The sequence below is a fragment of the Apium graveolens genome, chromosome 4, assembly GCF_009905375.1.
Source record: "Apium graveolens cultivar Ventura chromosome 4, ASM990537v1, whole genome shotgun sequence".
In the NCBI taxonomy this organism is placed as follows: domain Eukaryota; kingdom Viridiplantae; phylum Streptophyta; class Magnoliopsida; order Apiales; family Apiaceae; genus Apium; species Apium graveolens.
The window spans coordinates 137,259,622-137,274,251 of record NC_133650.1 but is presented as its reverse complement, the minus strand read 5'-3'; the positions used below and the strand labels follow the sequence as shown (position 1 = coordinate 137,274,251).

At 36.6% G+C, this 14,630-nt stretch overlaps 1 non-coding gene across 1 annotated transcript; it reads right to left on the bottom strand.

Moving 5' to 3' along the window:
* Nucleotides 1-2,549: 2,549 nt before the first annotated feature.
* On the bottom strand, nt 2,550-2,655 carry LOC141723141 (small nucleolar RNA R71). The gene has a single exon (XR_012576131.1). It is a non-coding gene; the product is annotated as a small nucleolar RNA R71 (small nucleolar RNA).
* Between the last annotated feature and the right edge of the window lie 11,975 nt (nt 2,656-14,630).

Below are 14,630 nucleotides of genomic sequence, written 5' to 3'. Positions count from 1 at the left end.
GAACTCTTTATTATTTCTTTGATTGGTACCAATGTTATTTCCTGATGCTCCCCCTGAATCAGTGTTCCCATTGTTATCAGTATTCGACTCATCAGAATTTAAGGAAGATGAGTATGATGATCTTTCTAATGATGTCTCTTGAGATGAATCACTTGTTGTAGTCTCTGGATTTGAATCATGTTACTCCCCCTCAACATATGCTTCGGTGTCAGAAGAATTTCCACTGTTCCGTGGAACCTCAGAGCTTTGAGTGATATCAGAACTTACCGTATCAGAGTCAGGATTTAAAAGTTCAGCATAAGGTACTTTATTTTCAAATCTCAATTTTTCATGGTCATCTACATCTTCTAGACATGTTCTCTTCTTATCATCAAAAGATACATGTATAAATTCCATGATTGTTCTTGTTCTCAGATTTTAAACTCTGAAGGCTTTTGTGGTCTGTTGAGTGTCATTTATGTCACTTTATAACGCTCCGTAAAGCTTTCAATTGGTGTTTTGTACTCAAGTCTTTTGGTGTTTTTAACAATTTTTTGTAGTGTTATGCATTTCAGGCATTTAACAGGAATTTAGGTTGTCTAGCATTGTTTTGATGCTAATATGGTGTTAGGATGGTGTCAAGAAGATTGCTCGTGAAAAGACCAACTAAAACCGACAAGAAAAGGAGAATTCAGGATTTTCTCCAGAGAATCAGCGCACCGCGCTATAGTAGCGCACGACTGCGCCAGGAGTACAGAGATGCAGCGCGCCTGCGCTAGTGAAGCACGCGCCCGCGCCGGTTCGAATTCAAAGAATCATGTTTCTACTATGATTTTAATCTATAAGACTTCTAATCTACATGGGCTTCTATATAAACAAAACTTATGATCATTTTTCAGAACGGGACATACCAGAGCTTAATGAGAAGTCGTAAGAAGACCGTAGAGCATAATTCAACCAAGGAGAAGAATATCTAGTTTATTCTTGTGATTCTTTATTTTAAGTTGTAACTTTGGATGCTAGTTTCCTTACTTGTGAACCTATACTCTTGTTTCGTACTTGGTTTTATTATTTATTCAGTATAAAGACTACGTTTATTATACCATGTTTTCATCGGAACCCACGTTGATGATGAGTCCGATTATAGGCTAATCGTTATCGTAGGGTTCTAGCGGATTTATTTATGGATTTCTTTAATTAATTTGTTTCGACGCCTTAGTGTGTGGTGATTGTATGATATCCTAGTATTAGGTGTGCTTATTCGTCTTATGAGTGTCGTGAACTTATAAGATAGCGTGTTAATCTCTAATGAAGTAAAAGTGAATTTAGGGGTTTAGAACTTGCCATACTAGCATAGTTTCATGTATTTGATATGCATGATTCGTAGGTAATTTTAACCATCTTACTTGCCCTATGTAATAACGATAGATAACTTGTGCATTACACCGTTATGTTGTCAAATTCTATAGACATATAGGGTCGCAATATAATTGGTGTCTATTTAGCTTCTATCTCTTTTGTGGATGTCTGCTAGTATGGTATTCGTACAACGAAAGTTGGCGTTTATCAGTTTTGTGTTATCTGATTAGTGTCATCACCATTGCATGCTAAGGATAAGAATAAAAGGCTATTGAATAAAGTATTTAATGAAGTTAGAATATCATGTTTGTGTTATATAAGAAATCAACCTTTTACTCTCTTAAGTTTAATTGCATGTTAGTTAATTGTAGTTAAAAACAACCTCAATTTATTTTTCGTCTTAGCATTGGATAATAACCATACCATTGTTGCATAAGTACATTGATTAAAAATAACCTAAACCAGTCCATGTGGGAATGAACTAAAATTAATTCTATATTACTTGTGATCAGGTATAATTGCATGAATGTTAGCACATGTTCTAGCCCTAACAAATTTTTGGCGCTGCTGCCAGGGACTTCGGTGTTATTTTTTAGTTTATGTGTTTATCATCATTGGTCGTTAAAGTTCAGTGACTCGGACATTGTTACTTACTTATTTGCTTTTCGTGTTTAGGTATTCTAGCGAGCGTGTATGCATACGCGTTCTCGGTCTCGTAAGAGAACACTTGATCAAGCTGAGGAAGAAGTTGTAGTAGCTAAGGATGTTATCGAGGAACCACTTGTCGAGGAGAAAGTTGAAGAAGAAGCACTTATTGCAATGAGAGAACCAGAAGCAAATCCGAAGGCTTTGATGGATTACTCTCAACCAATGATTAATGATATTCAGTCTAGCATTGTTCGACCAGCCATCTCGGCTAATACCTTTGGGATCAAGTCGAGCACGATTCAGATGATACAGAACTCAGTTCAGTTTGGGGGTCCTCCGACAGAAGAACTTAACATACACATCAGAGATTTCATCGAGATCTGCGACACTTTCAAGTTCAATGGAGTTTCTGAAGATGCTATTAAGTTGAGGCTTTTCCCATTCTCTCTACGGGATAAAGAAAAGTGATGGTTATATTTTATTCCACCAGGGTCTATCACCAAATGGGAGGATCTTGCTCAAAATTTCTTAACTAAATTCTTTCCTATGGCGAAGACTGCTGCAATCAGAAACACGCTTACTCGATTTGCTCAGCAATCTGGAGAATCTTTATGTGAGGCTTGGGATCGCTACATGGAGATGCTTAGAAAGTGTCCTCATCATGGGGATGCCTGACTGGATGATCATTAACTGTTTCTATAATGGTTTGGGCTACTTCTAGACCCATGCTTGACGCAGCATCAAGTGGAGCCTTGTGGGCTAAAAACTACGATGAAGCTTATGAATTAATTGAACTGATGGTTGCGAATGAATACCAGAATCCTACTTAGAGACTATCTCAGGGAAAGGTAGCAGGAATTCTGGAGTTAGACACAGCTACTGCTATAGCTGCTCAGCTTAAGGCTTTAATGATGAAGGTGGATTGGTTGGCTAATTATGGAGTTAATCAGATCACTAGTCTCTGTGAGCTTTATGCTGGTGCCCATGAGACAGAGCAGTGTGCTATTTCTAATGAATCGGCTCAGTTCGTGAGAAACTTTCAGAGGTCGCAGTAGCCTCTACCAGCCACCTATCATCCTAACAACCGCAATCATCCTAACTTCAGTTGGAGTAACACTCAGAATGCGGTTCAGCAGCCTTATCAGCAGTATCCAGCAAAGTAGTACAACCCCTTGGTTTTTAGCAACCATAATATGCACCAAGACAACAACTCAAGCTGCAACAGTCTAATGAAAAATCTGAATTGGAGGAGTTGAGGCACATGTGTAAGAGCCAAGCGGTTTCTATCAAGACCTTGGAAAATCAAATTGGACAAATTGCCAATGCCTTGCTAAATCATGAATCTGGTATACTTCCTAGTGACATTGAAGTGCCAGGAAAGAGGGAAGCTAAGGAGCAGGTAAAGGAAATTACATTGAGGTCTGGGAAGGTTGCAAATCCCGAACACTCTCAAGTTTCGAATGAAGAAGTTGTGGTTGAAGAAGAAGTGCAGAAGGAAGCTGAAGTGGAACTAAGGAAGACTACTGTTGAGCACACTCTTCCTGAGGGTAATACAGGGGAGAAGCAGATCTATCCTCCACCTATTTTTCCTAAGAGGCTGTAAAAGAAAAAGCTGGATAAGCAGTTTGAGGAGTTTCTGGAGATGTTCAAGAAGCTTCATATGTACCTTTCGCTGAAGCTCTTGAATAGATGCCTAGTTATGCAAAGTTTATGAAAGGTATACATTCTCGGAAAGTGAAGCTTGATGACTTAGAGACCGTTGCTCTCACGGAGGAATGCGGTGCTGTGCTGCAACAAAAGTTGCCTCGAAAGCTTAAAGATCATGGAAGCTTCACTATTCCTTGCACCATTAGAAAAGTTTTATTTGACAAATGCTTATGACCTGGGAGCTAGTATAAATCTGATGCCTTTGTCATTCTTCAAGAAGTTGGACTTACCTGATCCAAAGTCGACTTATATGACCTTGCAGTTGGCCGATCATTCTATTACATCTCCACGAGGCATTGTGGAGGATGTATTGGTCAAGGTGGACAAACTCATCTTTCTTGCCGATTTTGTAATTCTTGATTTCGAGGAGGATAAGAAGATTCCCATAACTTGATTGATGTGCAGAAGGGTGAGCTTACCATGCGAGTGCTGGATCATGATATGATTTTCAATGTGTTCAATGCCATGAAGTTCCCTATGGAAAATGAGGAGTGCTAAAAGGTGGAGTTGGTCGATTTTGTGGTTACTTCAGAACTTGATCAATTGCTAAGGTCTGATGCCTTAGAGAAGGCCTTGTTAGGGAATTCAGATAGTGAAGATGATGAAGGTGATAAGCAGTTGCAATATCTGAATGCTTCTCCCTGGAAGCATAAGATGGATATGCCTTTTGAATCTCTTGGAATGGAGGAGCTGAATAAATCTCCAAAGCACCTCAATCCATCTATTGAGGAAGCTCCTACACTTGAGCTTAAACCATTGCCTGAACATTTAAGGTATGCTTTTTTAGGTGATGCATCTATATTGCCTGTGATTATTGCATTTGACCTTTCAGGTAGTGATGAGGAAAAACTCTTAAGAATTCTAAGAGAGCTCAAATCGGAAATTGGATGGACTATAGCAGATATTAAGGGAATTAGCCCTTCTTATTGCATGCATAAAATTCTTCTAGAGGAAGGTAGAAAGCCTATTGTTGAGCAACAAAGACGGCTTAATCCAATCATGAAAGATGTTGTGAAGAAGAAAATTCTCAAATGGCTGGATGCAGGAATCATTTATCCCATTTCTGACAGTTCTTGGGTGAGTCCAGTTCAGTGTCTGCCGAAGAAAGGAGGTATCACGATTGTAGCTAATGAGAAGAATGAGCTAATCCCTACTCAAACAGTCACGGGGTGGAGAGTTTGCATGGACTACAGGAAGCTGAACAAAGCCACGAGAAAGGATCACTTCCCGCTGCCATTTATGGATCAGATGCTTGACAGATTGGCTGGGCACAATTACTACGGTCTTCTGGATGGCTATTCGGGCTATAATTAGATTTGCATTGCTCAAAAAGATCAGGAAAAGACTACTTTCACTTGTCCATTTGGTACTTTCACCTTCAGAAGAGTTTCCTTTGGTTTGTGGAGAACCTGCCATATTTTAAAGATGCATGATGGTTATCTTCTCTGACATGATTGGTCAGAATATGGAGGTGTTCATGGATAATTTCTCTGTGTTTGGAGATTCTTTTGATGAGTTCTTGCAGAATCTCTGTGCCATTCTTGAAAGGTGTGTTGAGACCAATCTGGTTCTTAACTGGGGAAAATGTCACTTTATGGTGTGACAGGGCATTATTCTTGGTCACAAGGTCTCTACTAAGGGTCTTGAGGTGGACAAAGCCAAGGTGGGGGTCATTGAAAATCTTCCTCCACCAATTTATGTCAAGGGAGTTCGCAGCTTTCTTGGTCATACGGGTTTCTCTAGGCGGTTCATCAAGCACTTCTCTAAATCTTTAGAGAAGGATGTCTCGTTTAAGTTTGATGATAAGTGTCTAGCTGCTTTTAAGTTCTTGAAGAAGAATTTGATCACGGCACCTGACATTATTATACCTGATTGGAGTGAGCATTTTGAGATGATGTGCGATGCAAGTGACTATATAGTTGGAGCAGTTCTTGGGCAGATAAATAACAACATATTTCATGTGGTCTACTATGCTAGTAAGACCCTCAATGGTGCTCAACTGAATTATACTACTACTGAGAAAGAAATTTTGGCCATTGTCTACGGTTTTGAGAAATTTCAATCTTATTTGCTTGGGACGAAGGTGACAGTTTTCACTGATCACGCTGCGATTCGATATCTCGTCTCGAAGAAGGACTCGAAGCCTAGATTGATTAGATGTGTTCTTTTGCATCAGGAATTTGAATTAGAGATTAAGGACAGAAAAGGTACTGAGAATCAAGTCGCTGATCATCTCTCATGTTTGGAAGACCCAAGTGAAACTTAACAGGATAAGATATTGATAAGTGAGTCTTTTCCTGATGAGCAGCTATTTGGGGTACAAGAAGAAGAACCGTGGTTTGCAGATATTGTGAACTACCTTGTGAGTAATATCATGCCTCCAGAATTGTCTTATGCTCAAAGGAAGAAGTTTCTTCATGAGGTAAAGTGGTACATGTGGGATGAACCACATCTGTTTAGGAAATGAGCTGACCAAATTATCAGGAGATGTATTTTGTACAGTGAAACGGGGGGGGGCATCTTGCGAGACTGTCATTCGACTGTTTATGAAGGCCACTATGGCGGAGAGAAGACAGCAGCTCGTGTCCTTCACACGGGATTCTTCTGGTCTACTTTGTTTAAGGATGCGCATCACTTTGTTTTGAAGTGTGATCGATGCCAGCGTGTGGGTAATATGTCCAAGAGGGATGAGATACCTCTTAATATGCTTTTCGAGGTTAAAGTCTTTGATGTTTGGGGAATCGACTTCATGGGGCCATTTGTCTCATCTTGCAATAATCAGTATATCTTTTTGGCGGTCGATTATGTGTCGAAATAGGTTGAAGTTAAAGCTTTTTCGACAAATGATGGAAAGGTAGTGCTTAATTTTATTTATAAGCAGATATTCACACGATTTGGGACTCTAAGAGTTATAATCAGTGACGAGGGATGGCATTTTTACAATCGCAAGTTCACTGCAATGATGCAAAGGTATAATGTGAATCATTGTATTGCTACAGCCTACCATCCTCTGACCAATGGTCAAGCTGAAGTGTCTGTAATAACCCCAATTTTTGGAATTTTTGAAACTCTTATGAATAGAGATTTTGCCAATTATGCTGAATAAGAAAACTTTTCATACCACACTATGTAGGGGTTCTTTTATTGATCTTCTGAGATATTATTAGTACTCTATGTGGTATATAAGTGTATGTAAAGATCGTCAGAATCCAAATCCGAACACTTTGATTTTTCCCGAAAATCCACCAGATACCGAAAGAATTATAAGGTAACATGGTTAAAGGGATTTAAATTCAAGGATTATAAGAGAGGATCATTAAAGGATTATAAGATATTGAGAAAGATTTAGGGGAACCCAAGTAATAAGATCCCGGATGTGATCCCTCAAACAACGAAAGAGAACAGAGTTAAGCGAACCGTAAAACATATAAACGACCAAGGTACAAGCACATACAAGTAGAATGGGAAGGAAGCTACCAAGAAAAGCTAAAACAAGTGGTTAAAAGAGAAGGTGACATCATCAAACCTTAAGGGAAAGACATGTGGCTTGGAGGTGAGGTCATCCAAGTGATGTCATCACTTTATCAAAGCAATCTCCACCAAGTATTCATTTCACAAACACCAAAATCAAAAGCAACCAAAACAAACTCATTTCTCTTCTTCCCCCATCTATTGCTCTCGGCTTTTCCATGAAAAGCAAAGGAAAAATTTCAAAAATCAAGCTACAGACCTTCATAATTCAAGAGGTTTGTTTCTTTAGCTTCCATAATTCATAACTTAAAAGAGCCATAAGTTTAAGCTCAAGATTCCTTGTTTAACATAGCTAATCAATTCATCAAAGTTCTTGGTGAATAGTGTTTTTCAAGAACTTGAAATTTTGTTCTTGAGTTTTTGTTTAGATTAAGCTTTGGTAAGGACTTTCAAGGGTGATTCCAAGCTCCTTAGTTACTTTTACTCACCAAGGAAGGTATAATCTCATACCCTAGCCCTACTTTTGTATATTTAGAGTTTTTGTGTTTGGAATGGTTCATGAGAAGCTTGATTATTGTGTATTTAGAGATGTGTTGGTTTTGTGATGTGTTTGGAGTTGTAAATCTTGTTAATTAGTTAAAGAACTTATGTAAGCTTTTAGTTCATGATTGGGAAGTAGTGTAAATTGGAAATATTGAGTTGTTAGGGCTGTTCTAGCATTGTATGTATGGAGTTTGGTTGTATGGTTGAATTTTGGTTGATTTGGAGTAGGATAAAAATTGGTAATCGCGTAAACATAGCCGTCGTAATGTCCGATTTACTTTAGACTGTTTTGTTCTTAACATCAAGACCCAAGAACTCACTGTTAGGTTTTGACCACTGCCATGATTAGATAATTCATGTTACGAGCTTCGTTTTGATATGTGGTTCGTTTGAATCCGATGTACGGTTTAGGAGAAACGACCGTTTTAAGTAACGGCGTTTCGCGAACGAACCATTACCCCTCGCCTTACTTTGAAACCTTGGTTAAGGACTTTAAATGACTAATTGGGATATGAAACAATTATGTTAAGTGGATTAGGCAGTTGGTAAGGTACTCGCAAAATAATCGCCTTAAAACTCTTAATGGTTAATTTATTAAAAATGGTGGAGCCGAGGGTACTCGAACGACTTAGGTGATTCGTTAAGCGTAGGAGTGACCATAAGCGAACGTTAGGGTTCAATTGGTTAAAGTCTAGTTCCTTAAGCGACCGGGGTTTAATTCCAACTTATGTTGTTGTTCATAGGTTATCGGACCCACTCTAAGCTTAAGTCTATCCGGGAGCACTCATGCAAGTTTTCTACCCGTTATACTGTTGTTGTGATGTAAATATATGTATATGCATTATCTTGTGATAAGTGCATGATTGTTATTAGCAAATCTTGCGATATATTGGAGCATGCTGATATGGTATATATGTATGTCTGCTTCGTAATCTTGATATCTTTTTGTTGATTCAAATGCTTATAAGTTGCATAATACCTATGCTAGAGATAAGCAGTAGTTGCGTATACCCTTAGTATAGGGGACCCAAAGGTGAACATTTTTCTAAACCGGGAGTCGATGTTCCCGAGTATAATATATATATATATATATTTATATATATATTGATATAATTTTCAAAACTATTAATCGAATAAGGTTTATTCGATAACTTTATTTTATTTATTTAATGAATATTATTTTGAATATTCATTCGAGGATTTATGACTCCGTTATTTTATTTAATGAATATTATTTTTGAATATTCATTTGAGGACTTATGACTCCGCTTATTTACTAAATATTATTCTTTATTTTATTAAAGAATAATGTTTCGATAATCAAACTTATTTGCGATTATTCAAATAAAGATAGTACTTTCGTATAAGTATATCTTTGGTTATTTAATACCCATTTCAAGTATGAGTTTTAACACTTCTACTTCGATTATTTTTATAGAGATTATCCTTTTTGGGAATATTATTTAAATAATAATATTCAGATATTTTCTAATATATTGGGACTGATTTATTTTAATAAATCAGCAGTACTCCAAACATTCTTAAAAATGTTTCGAGTCTTCAAAATGATTTTTAAAAGTTAGAGCGGATCCTAAAACTCATTTTTTTATATTTAAGATCTTCCTTTCAAAGGGGATTTAAATACTCGCTCAAAACCTGAGGGATCCGGCTCTGTGGTGTATTTTATATTCGCAACGAGGTTGCTGTTTGGATAAATGAATTGATTACTTACCCAACGTTCGGGAAGTAAGTCCATCTATTGAGTCGGCATAAGCAACATGGGCTCAGTGGGCATCCCTGAAAGTGTAAGTGGCTCAGTAGGAGTCCATCAAATGCGTAAGTTGCTGAGTGGCAGTCCAGCATAAGGTCCTATTGCGGCCAGGGTGATGACCAGTGGGGAATTCATCCATCTACTAGTAGAAAAGGTTACTTATTGGTATCTTTTCCTGATCAGCAAGATATCAGGTTTATGCCAAGGTTTTCTCCTTTCCAAATTCATTGGATATTACAACTCTGTTTATAATTTTCATAACAGAGGTTTTCAAGGAGTGTATGAAATATATATATATATAGGTGTGTATATATATATCAGGACTTAATGAAGTATCTCGTAACTTCATTATTTATAATGATATTTCAAAGATTGAATCTATTCAAGTCTTATCTTGTAGTCTCATCAGTGTGATGAACTTTTGAAACTAATTATAACTTGAACGGTGGTAGTTCAAGTGGTATTCGGAAAAGATATAAGTATACTGGAGTATCTTGTAACTTCATCTTTTAAACTTATATCTAGTAAATGATTATCTTATGCATATCAAAGATTTTCCGAAAAACATTGAGAAAAGGTTAGATATATGAGATCACCTTGCAACGATATTTTTATACAGTTATAAACTGGAACTCTGTGTATATTATACATGTCAGAGGATTTCAAAGATTGTGAAAAGTATATATGTATGTATATACTGAATATTTTGTGACTTGGTCGCGTTAAGATATCAACTTGGTTCATTTCTTCTTGACCAAGATTTTCATGAGTACTATAAGAATGCTCATATATTGTTAATTATTATACATATTATTTCGCAAGCGGTTAGGAAATGTTCCGCAGTTTTCTAGAAGCATTGATGCCGCCGTAGCCGAGGTAGGAACTACCAATAGGCTAGACTTTCAACTATTGATGAACCAGACTTATGTATAATATGAATTGTAATAATGGCAAAGAATATGTAAATTATTCAGAAACCCTTTTGAAGTGAAATGGTTTATAATTGTGGAATAAAATGACTTGTGTTATTTTTGGTTTTCATCTCTGAGACTATAACTTGTGGTGTGTGTGTATATTGTGGGGTCACAGTACGCAGCAGTTGGTTGATTGTTAAGGTTAAGTATTATTAAGGGAAATGGAACTCGTGACAACCCGAATCCCCGACCCCGGATTTGGGGGTGTTACAGAAATGGTATCAGAGCTAAGCGTTATAAACCTCAGAGATGATGTGGCATTAAGATAATAAGTTCACTAAGATAATAAGAACTCTTGCCAAGTTCATAGTCGGACTACCTAACGTAGTACTGACAGCTGAAACCCTTAGGGGAAACCCTTATAAATATCGTGATAGAGGCGTAGTTCGTTATCTTATATGGTAGTGGGACTCCGAACCCTGAGGTTGAGGAGCAACAGCGCGATGATGTTTTATTACTAATTGGGGATCAAATTGTGGATCCGATAGAGCGTCCTAACGTAGGACCGGATGATGTTCATATTGAGGATGTAGCGGTTGAGGATGTTGTCCTAGAAGGGATTGTTGCTGAGGAGGATACCGTGGAGGATCCTGACAAGAATGAATAAAGGACCATTGAGGAATTGATGACCATGGTTAGGGAAACTACCAGAGGTAGGATTGGCCGGTCACTACCGGAGGTTCGTTCAAGTTTGTAAAGATAGTAGCCCCTTTAAGGCGGCTTACTCGTAAGACTGAGAAGTTCGAATGGACAGAGAAATGCGAGAACAGCTCTTAAGAACTGAAGCAAAAGTTGGTGACGGCCCCTATGTTGGCGTTGCCGGATGGAAAAGGAGATTTTTTTTTTGAATTGTAGTGACGCTTCGTATAAGGAATTAGGGTGCTTCTTATACAGCACAGCAAGGTAATCACGTACGCGTCAAGACAACTAAAGGAATATAAAATTCGATATCCCCGCCCATGAGCTTGGGCTCGTGGCAATAGTTTTGCGCTAAAGATTTGAGGCACTACTTGTATGGAGAGAAGTGCGAGATTTACATTAGCTATAAGTGCTCTAGTACATTTCACGAAGGAAGAGCTCAATATGCGCCAGAGGAGGTGATTAGAGCTAATCAAGGATTACGATTATGAGATTCTTTATCATCCAGGGAAAGCCAAAATGGTGGCTAATGCCCTTAGTGTAAAGGAGAGACTCAAGATGATAATGTCTTTGGAGAGTTGATAAGAGATTTTGAGAAAATGCAAATAGATGTGAAGGTAACCGGAGCCGGTACCGAAAAGCTGTTTGAGATTGCAATACAACCCGAATTATTGGAAAAAAACATATTATGCCAGAAAAAGTGATGAATGAAGGCAGAAAGCCAACAAATAATTAAGATATTAATACCGAGAAAGATGATAAGGGAATAATGAGGTATTCCTACAGAATTTGGGTTCCAAATGTTCAAGAGCTTAAAGATGAAATCTTAGACGAAAGCTAGTTTGAGGAATAAGATTTAGAGCAAACACTGAACGTGATAGTCAGTGTAATATCCGAGATATATCGTGTAATTATTTTTGCTATTATATAATTGTTATGTGTGTTCAGTATCTATTCTGTGAGCTAATTGTTAAGTGTTATCTGTACTTGAATATTCAAAAATAATATTAATGGAGTAATTTAATTTTAATATGTCCAAAATAAAATATAGATAATTGTCATATCTTCCTAATTATTTTTATGTTGGTTTATGGATTTATAAGAATCATATGAAATTTCTGAAATCTTTTTCCGGGTAATTAAAATCTATTTTATAAAAACGGGAACCAACCGACGTCACCCGTTATTACGTTTTTGGAACCCGAAACTCTTTCGAGAACTCCTTCCTAACTTAATTGCAATATTCCGAGCATATTCCATGTTTCGACTTTTTCAATCCGATGAACGGTTTGTCCTACGCGGGTCCCGACGCAACATTTTCGATACAATATTCGTTTCGGTAAATCAATAAAACCCGTATTTTTGATAAACGGGAGCTTTTTATTAAACTATCACAATTATCACTTCGTAATACGTGTAACTAGGCGCTGAGACCAAGACCGCAGTACAAATTGTACTGATTTGGATAATTATCCCGAAAACCGATACCGTTTGGATCAGTTTTTACAAATAAATGTACCGTTTTATATCCGGAATGATCCAACGGGATACAAATTTTCCGTAATTATAAATAGCCTTTTACCGTATTTTATTTCGTATCAAAAATCATTTGCAGATAGTTAATTCTATAATTTTCAGAGAAAAACCCTAATTACATTTTATTTCGTATCAAAAATCATTTGCAGATAGTTAATTCTATAATTTTCAGAGAAAAACCCTAATTACATAAACTGTTCTAAGAAACAAACAGCAAAACGAAGGCGTTACCGATCTCTGTTTTCAAAGCTTGAGTAACCAAAACGAAGGATTTGAAGTGTTCTATCAGATTCTGAGCTTTGTTTCACTGCAGAAATCAAGGTTATTTTTCTAAAAATTTATTTATTTTCGAATTTATTTTATTAAAAATATGAATTTTTGTTCGGATGATTGTTTGTATGATTTGATGATTGCATGTTGTAGAGCTTGTTTTCCTGATGTTTTTCATATGTCATACGTCTGATTTGGAGTTCAATAACATGTTCAAATTTGAGTTTAATTTTCGAATTTCAAAATTAGGGTTTATAACCCGTATGAATGTTCTTAATTGAAATTTGGGGGTTTCTTATTCTGTGATAGATTGATGTTGTGTTATAGTGGGTTCTGTTCTCTGTGAAATTTGCAATCTAGTCGTATAAGTTTCATGAACCAACGAGGTCTGTAGAGAAGGGAGTTGTGTTTTGAAGTTTTCCGATGTTCGCCGGAAATTGGAAAATTTCACGGCCAAATTCCGGCCAACTCAGGGATTGTTAGGATGAATTGATTGCATGGTTGTATTCCTGGTGTTGTGTAGAAGTGATCTGGAGGTGTTGGTGGGGTGAGGATGCCGGGAACGTGTTCTCCGGCCACCTCTGTGTTTTCCGGCGACAGGGTGTAAAAATTGCAGTTTGGTCCCTGGACTTTTGGGGACGATGCAGTTAGGCCCCTGAAGTTTCCAGACTTTGCAAATTTAGGATTCCTGTTTATAAAATGTTTAAAAATCATATTTCCTATTTATTTTTATTATAAAAATTCATTTTTAATTTCTGAAAATTCTAAAAATTATTATTTTAATTCTGAAAATTATTTTTAACTCACAAATAAATCTAAATTAATTAGTTAATTAATTTTAGTTAATTTATAATTGATTAATTGGTCAATTAATTCGAAAATTAATTGATTAATTGATTTAATTAATTATTAATTGATTTTAATTAATTATTTAATTAGATTTAATTATTTAAAAATGATTTAAAAATTCTGAAAAATAGTTTCGAGCTTTAAAATATTATTCTAAATTATTTCCAAGGCTCGATAATTATTCTAAAATTATTTCGGAGCCAGAATTGGCCAACCGAACCCTGTTTATTGACCCGAAATTGATCCAACGACCCGTTTTAATTCCGAAAAATGTTTTAAAAATCAGTTTAAATACCAGAAAGCCTATTTATGACCCGAGACTTCTTTATAAATAATATATCATTGATTACGTGATGTATTATGTGCTATATGTGACTTGTTAATTGACTTTCGGTCTATATATTCGGTGTTTACTTGATTATTGCATAACTTTCAATCCGTTAATCGGATTTGGGTAAAACGAAGGGTAGATAGAAGTATGTGTTGAATAGAATTCCATGAGTAAATTATTGATAGATGCTTATGATATGTGAGCAGAAGAGGCAAGACGTAGGAAAGGGAAACAGGTAGTTGAGGAGTAAAACGGTTGTGATTGGAAGCGAGTGCAGTGTAGTAAGCTAATACCAGGCAAGTGTTCTGAACTTTCTCGAGATATTGTAGTACTTGATAATCCTGTGATATTGCAAGTGCTTTGAAGCACAGAAACCTAAATCCTGATTTCAGTTATTGTTCTTGAGCCATGAATCATATTCTTTCTAATCCATTGATTATTGTATACCCAAACAAGAACCACAAATCTACGATACTACTCCACAAATACATACAAACTAAATACCAGACACTGAAATGAACTATTATATACTCAACCCATGGTATCTTATACT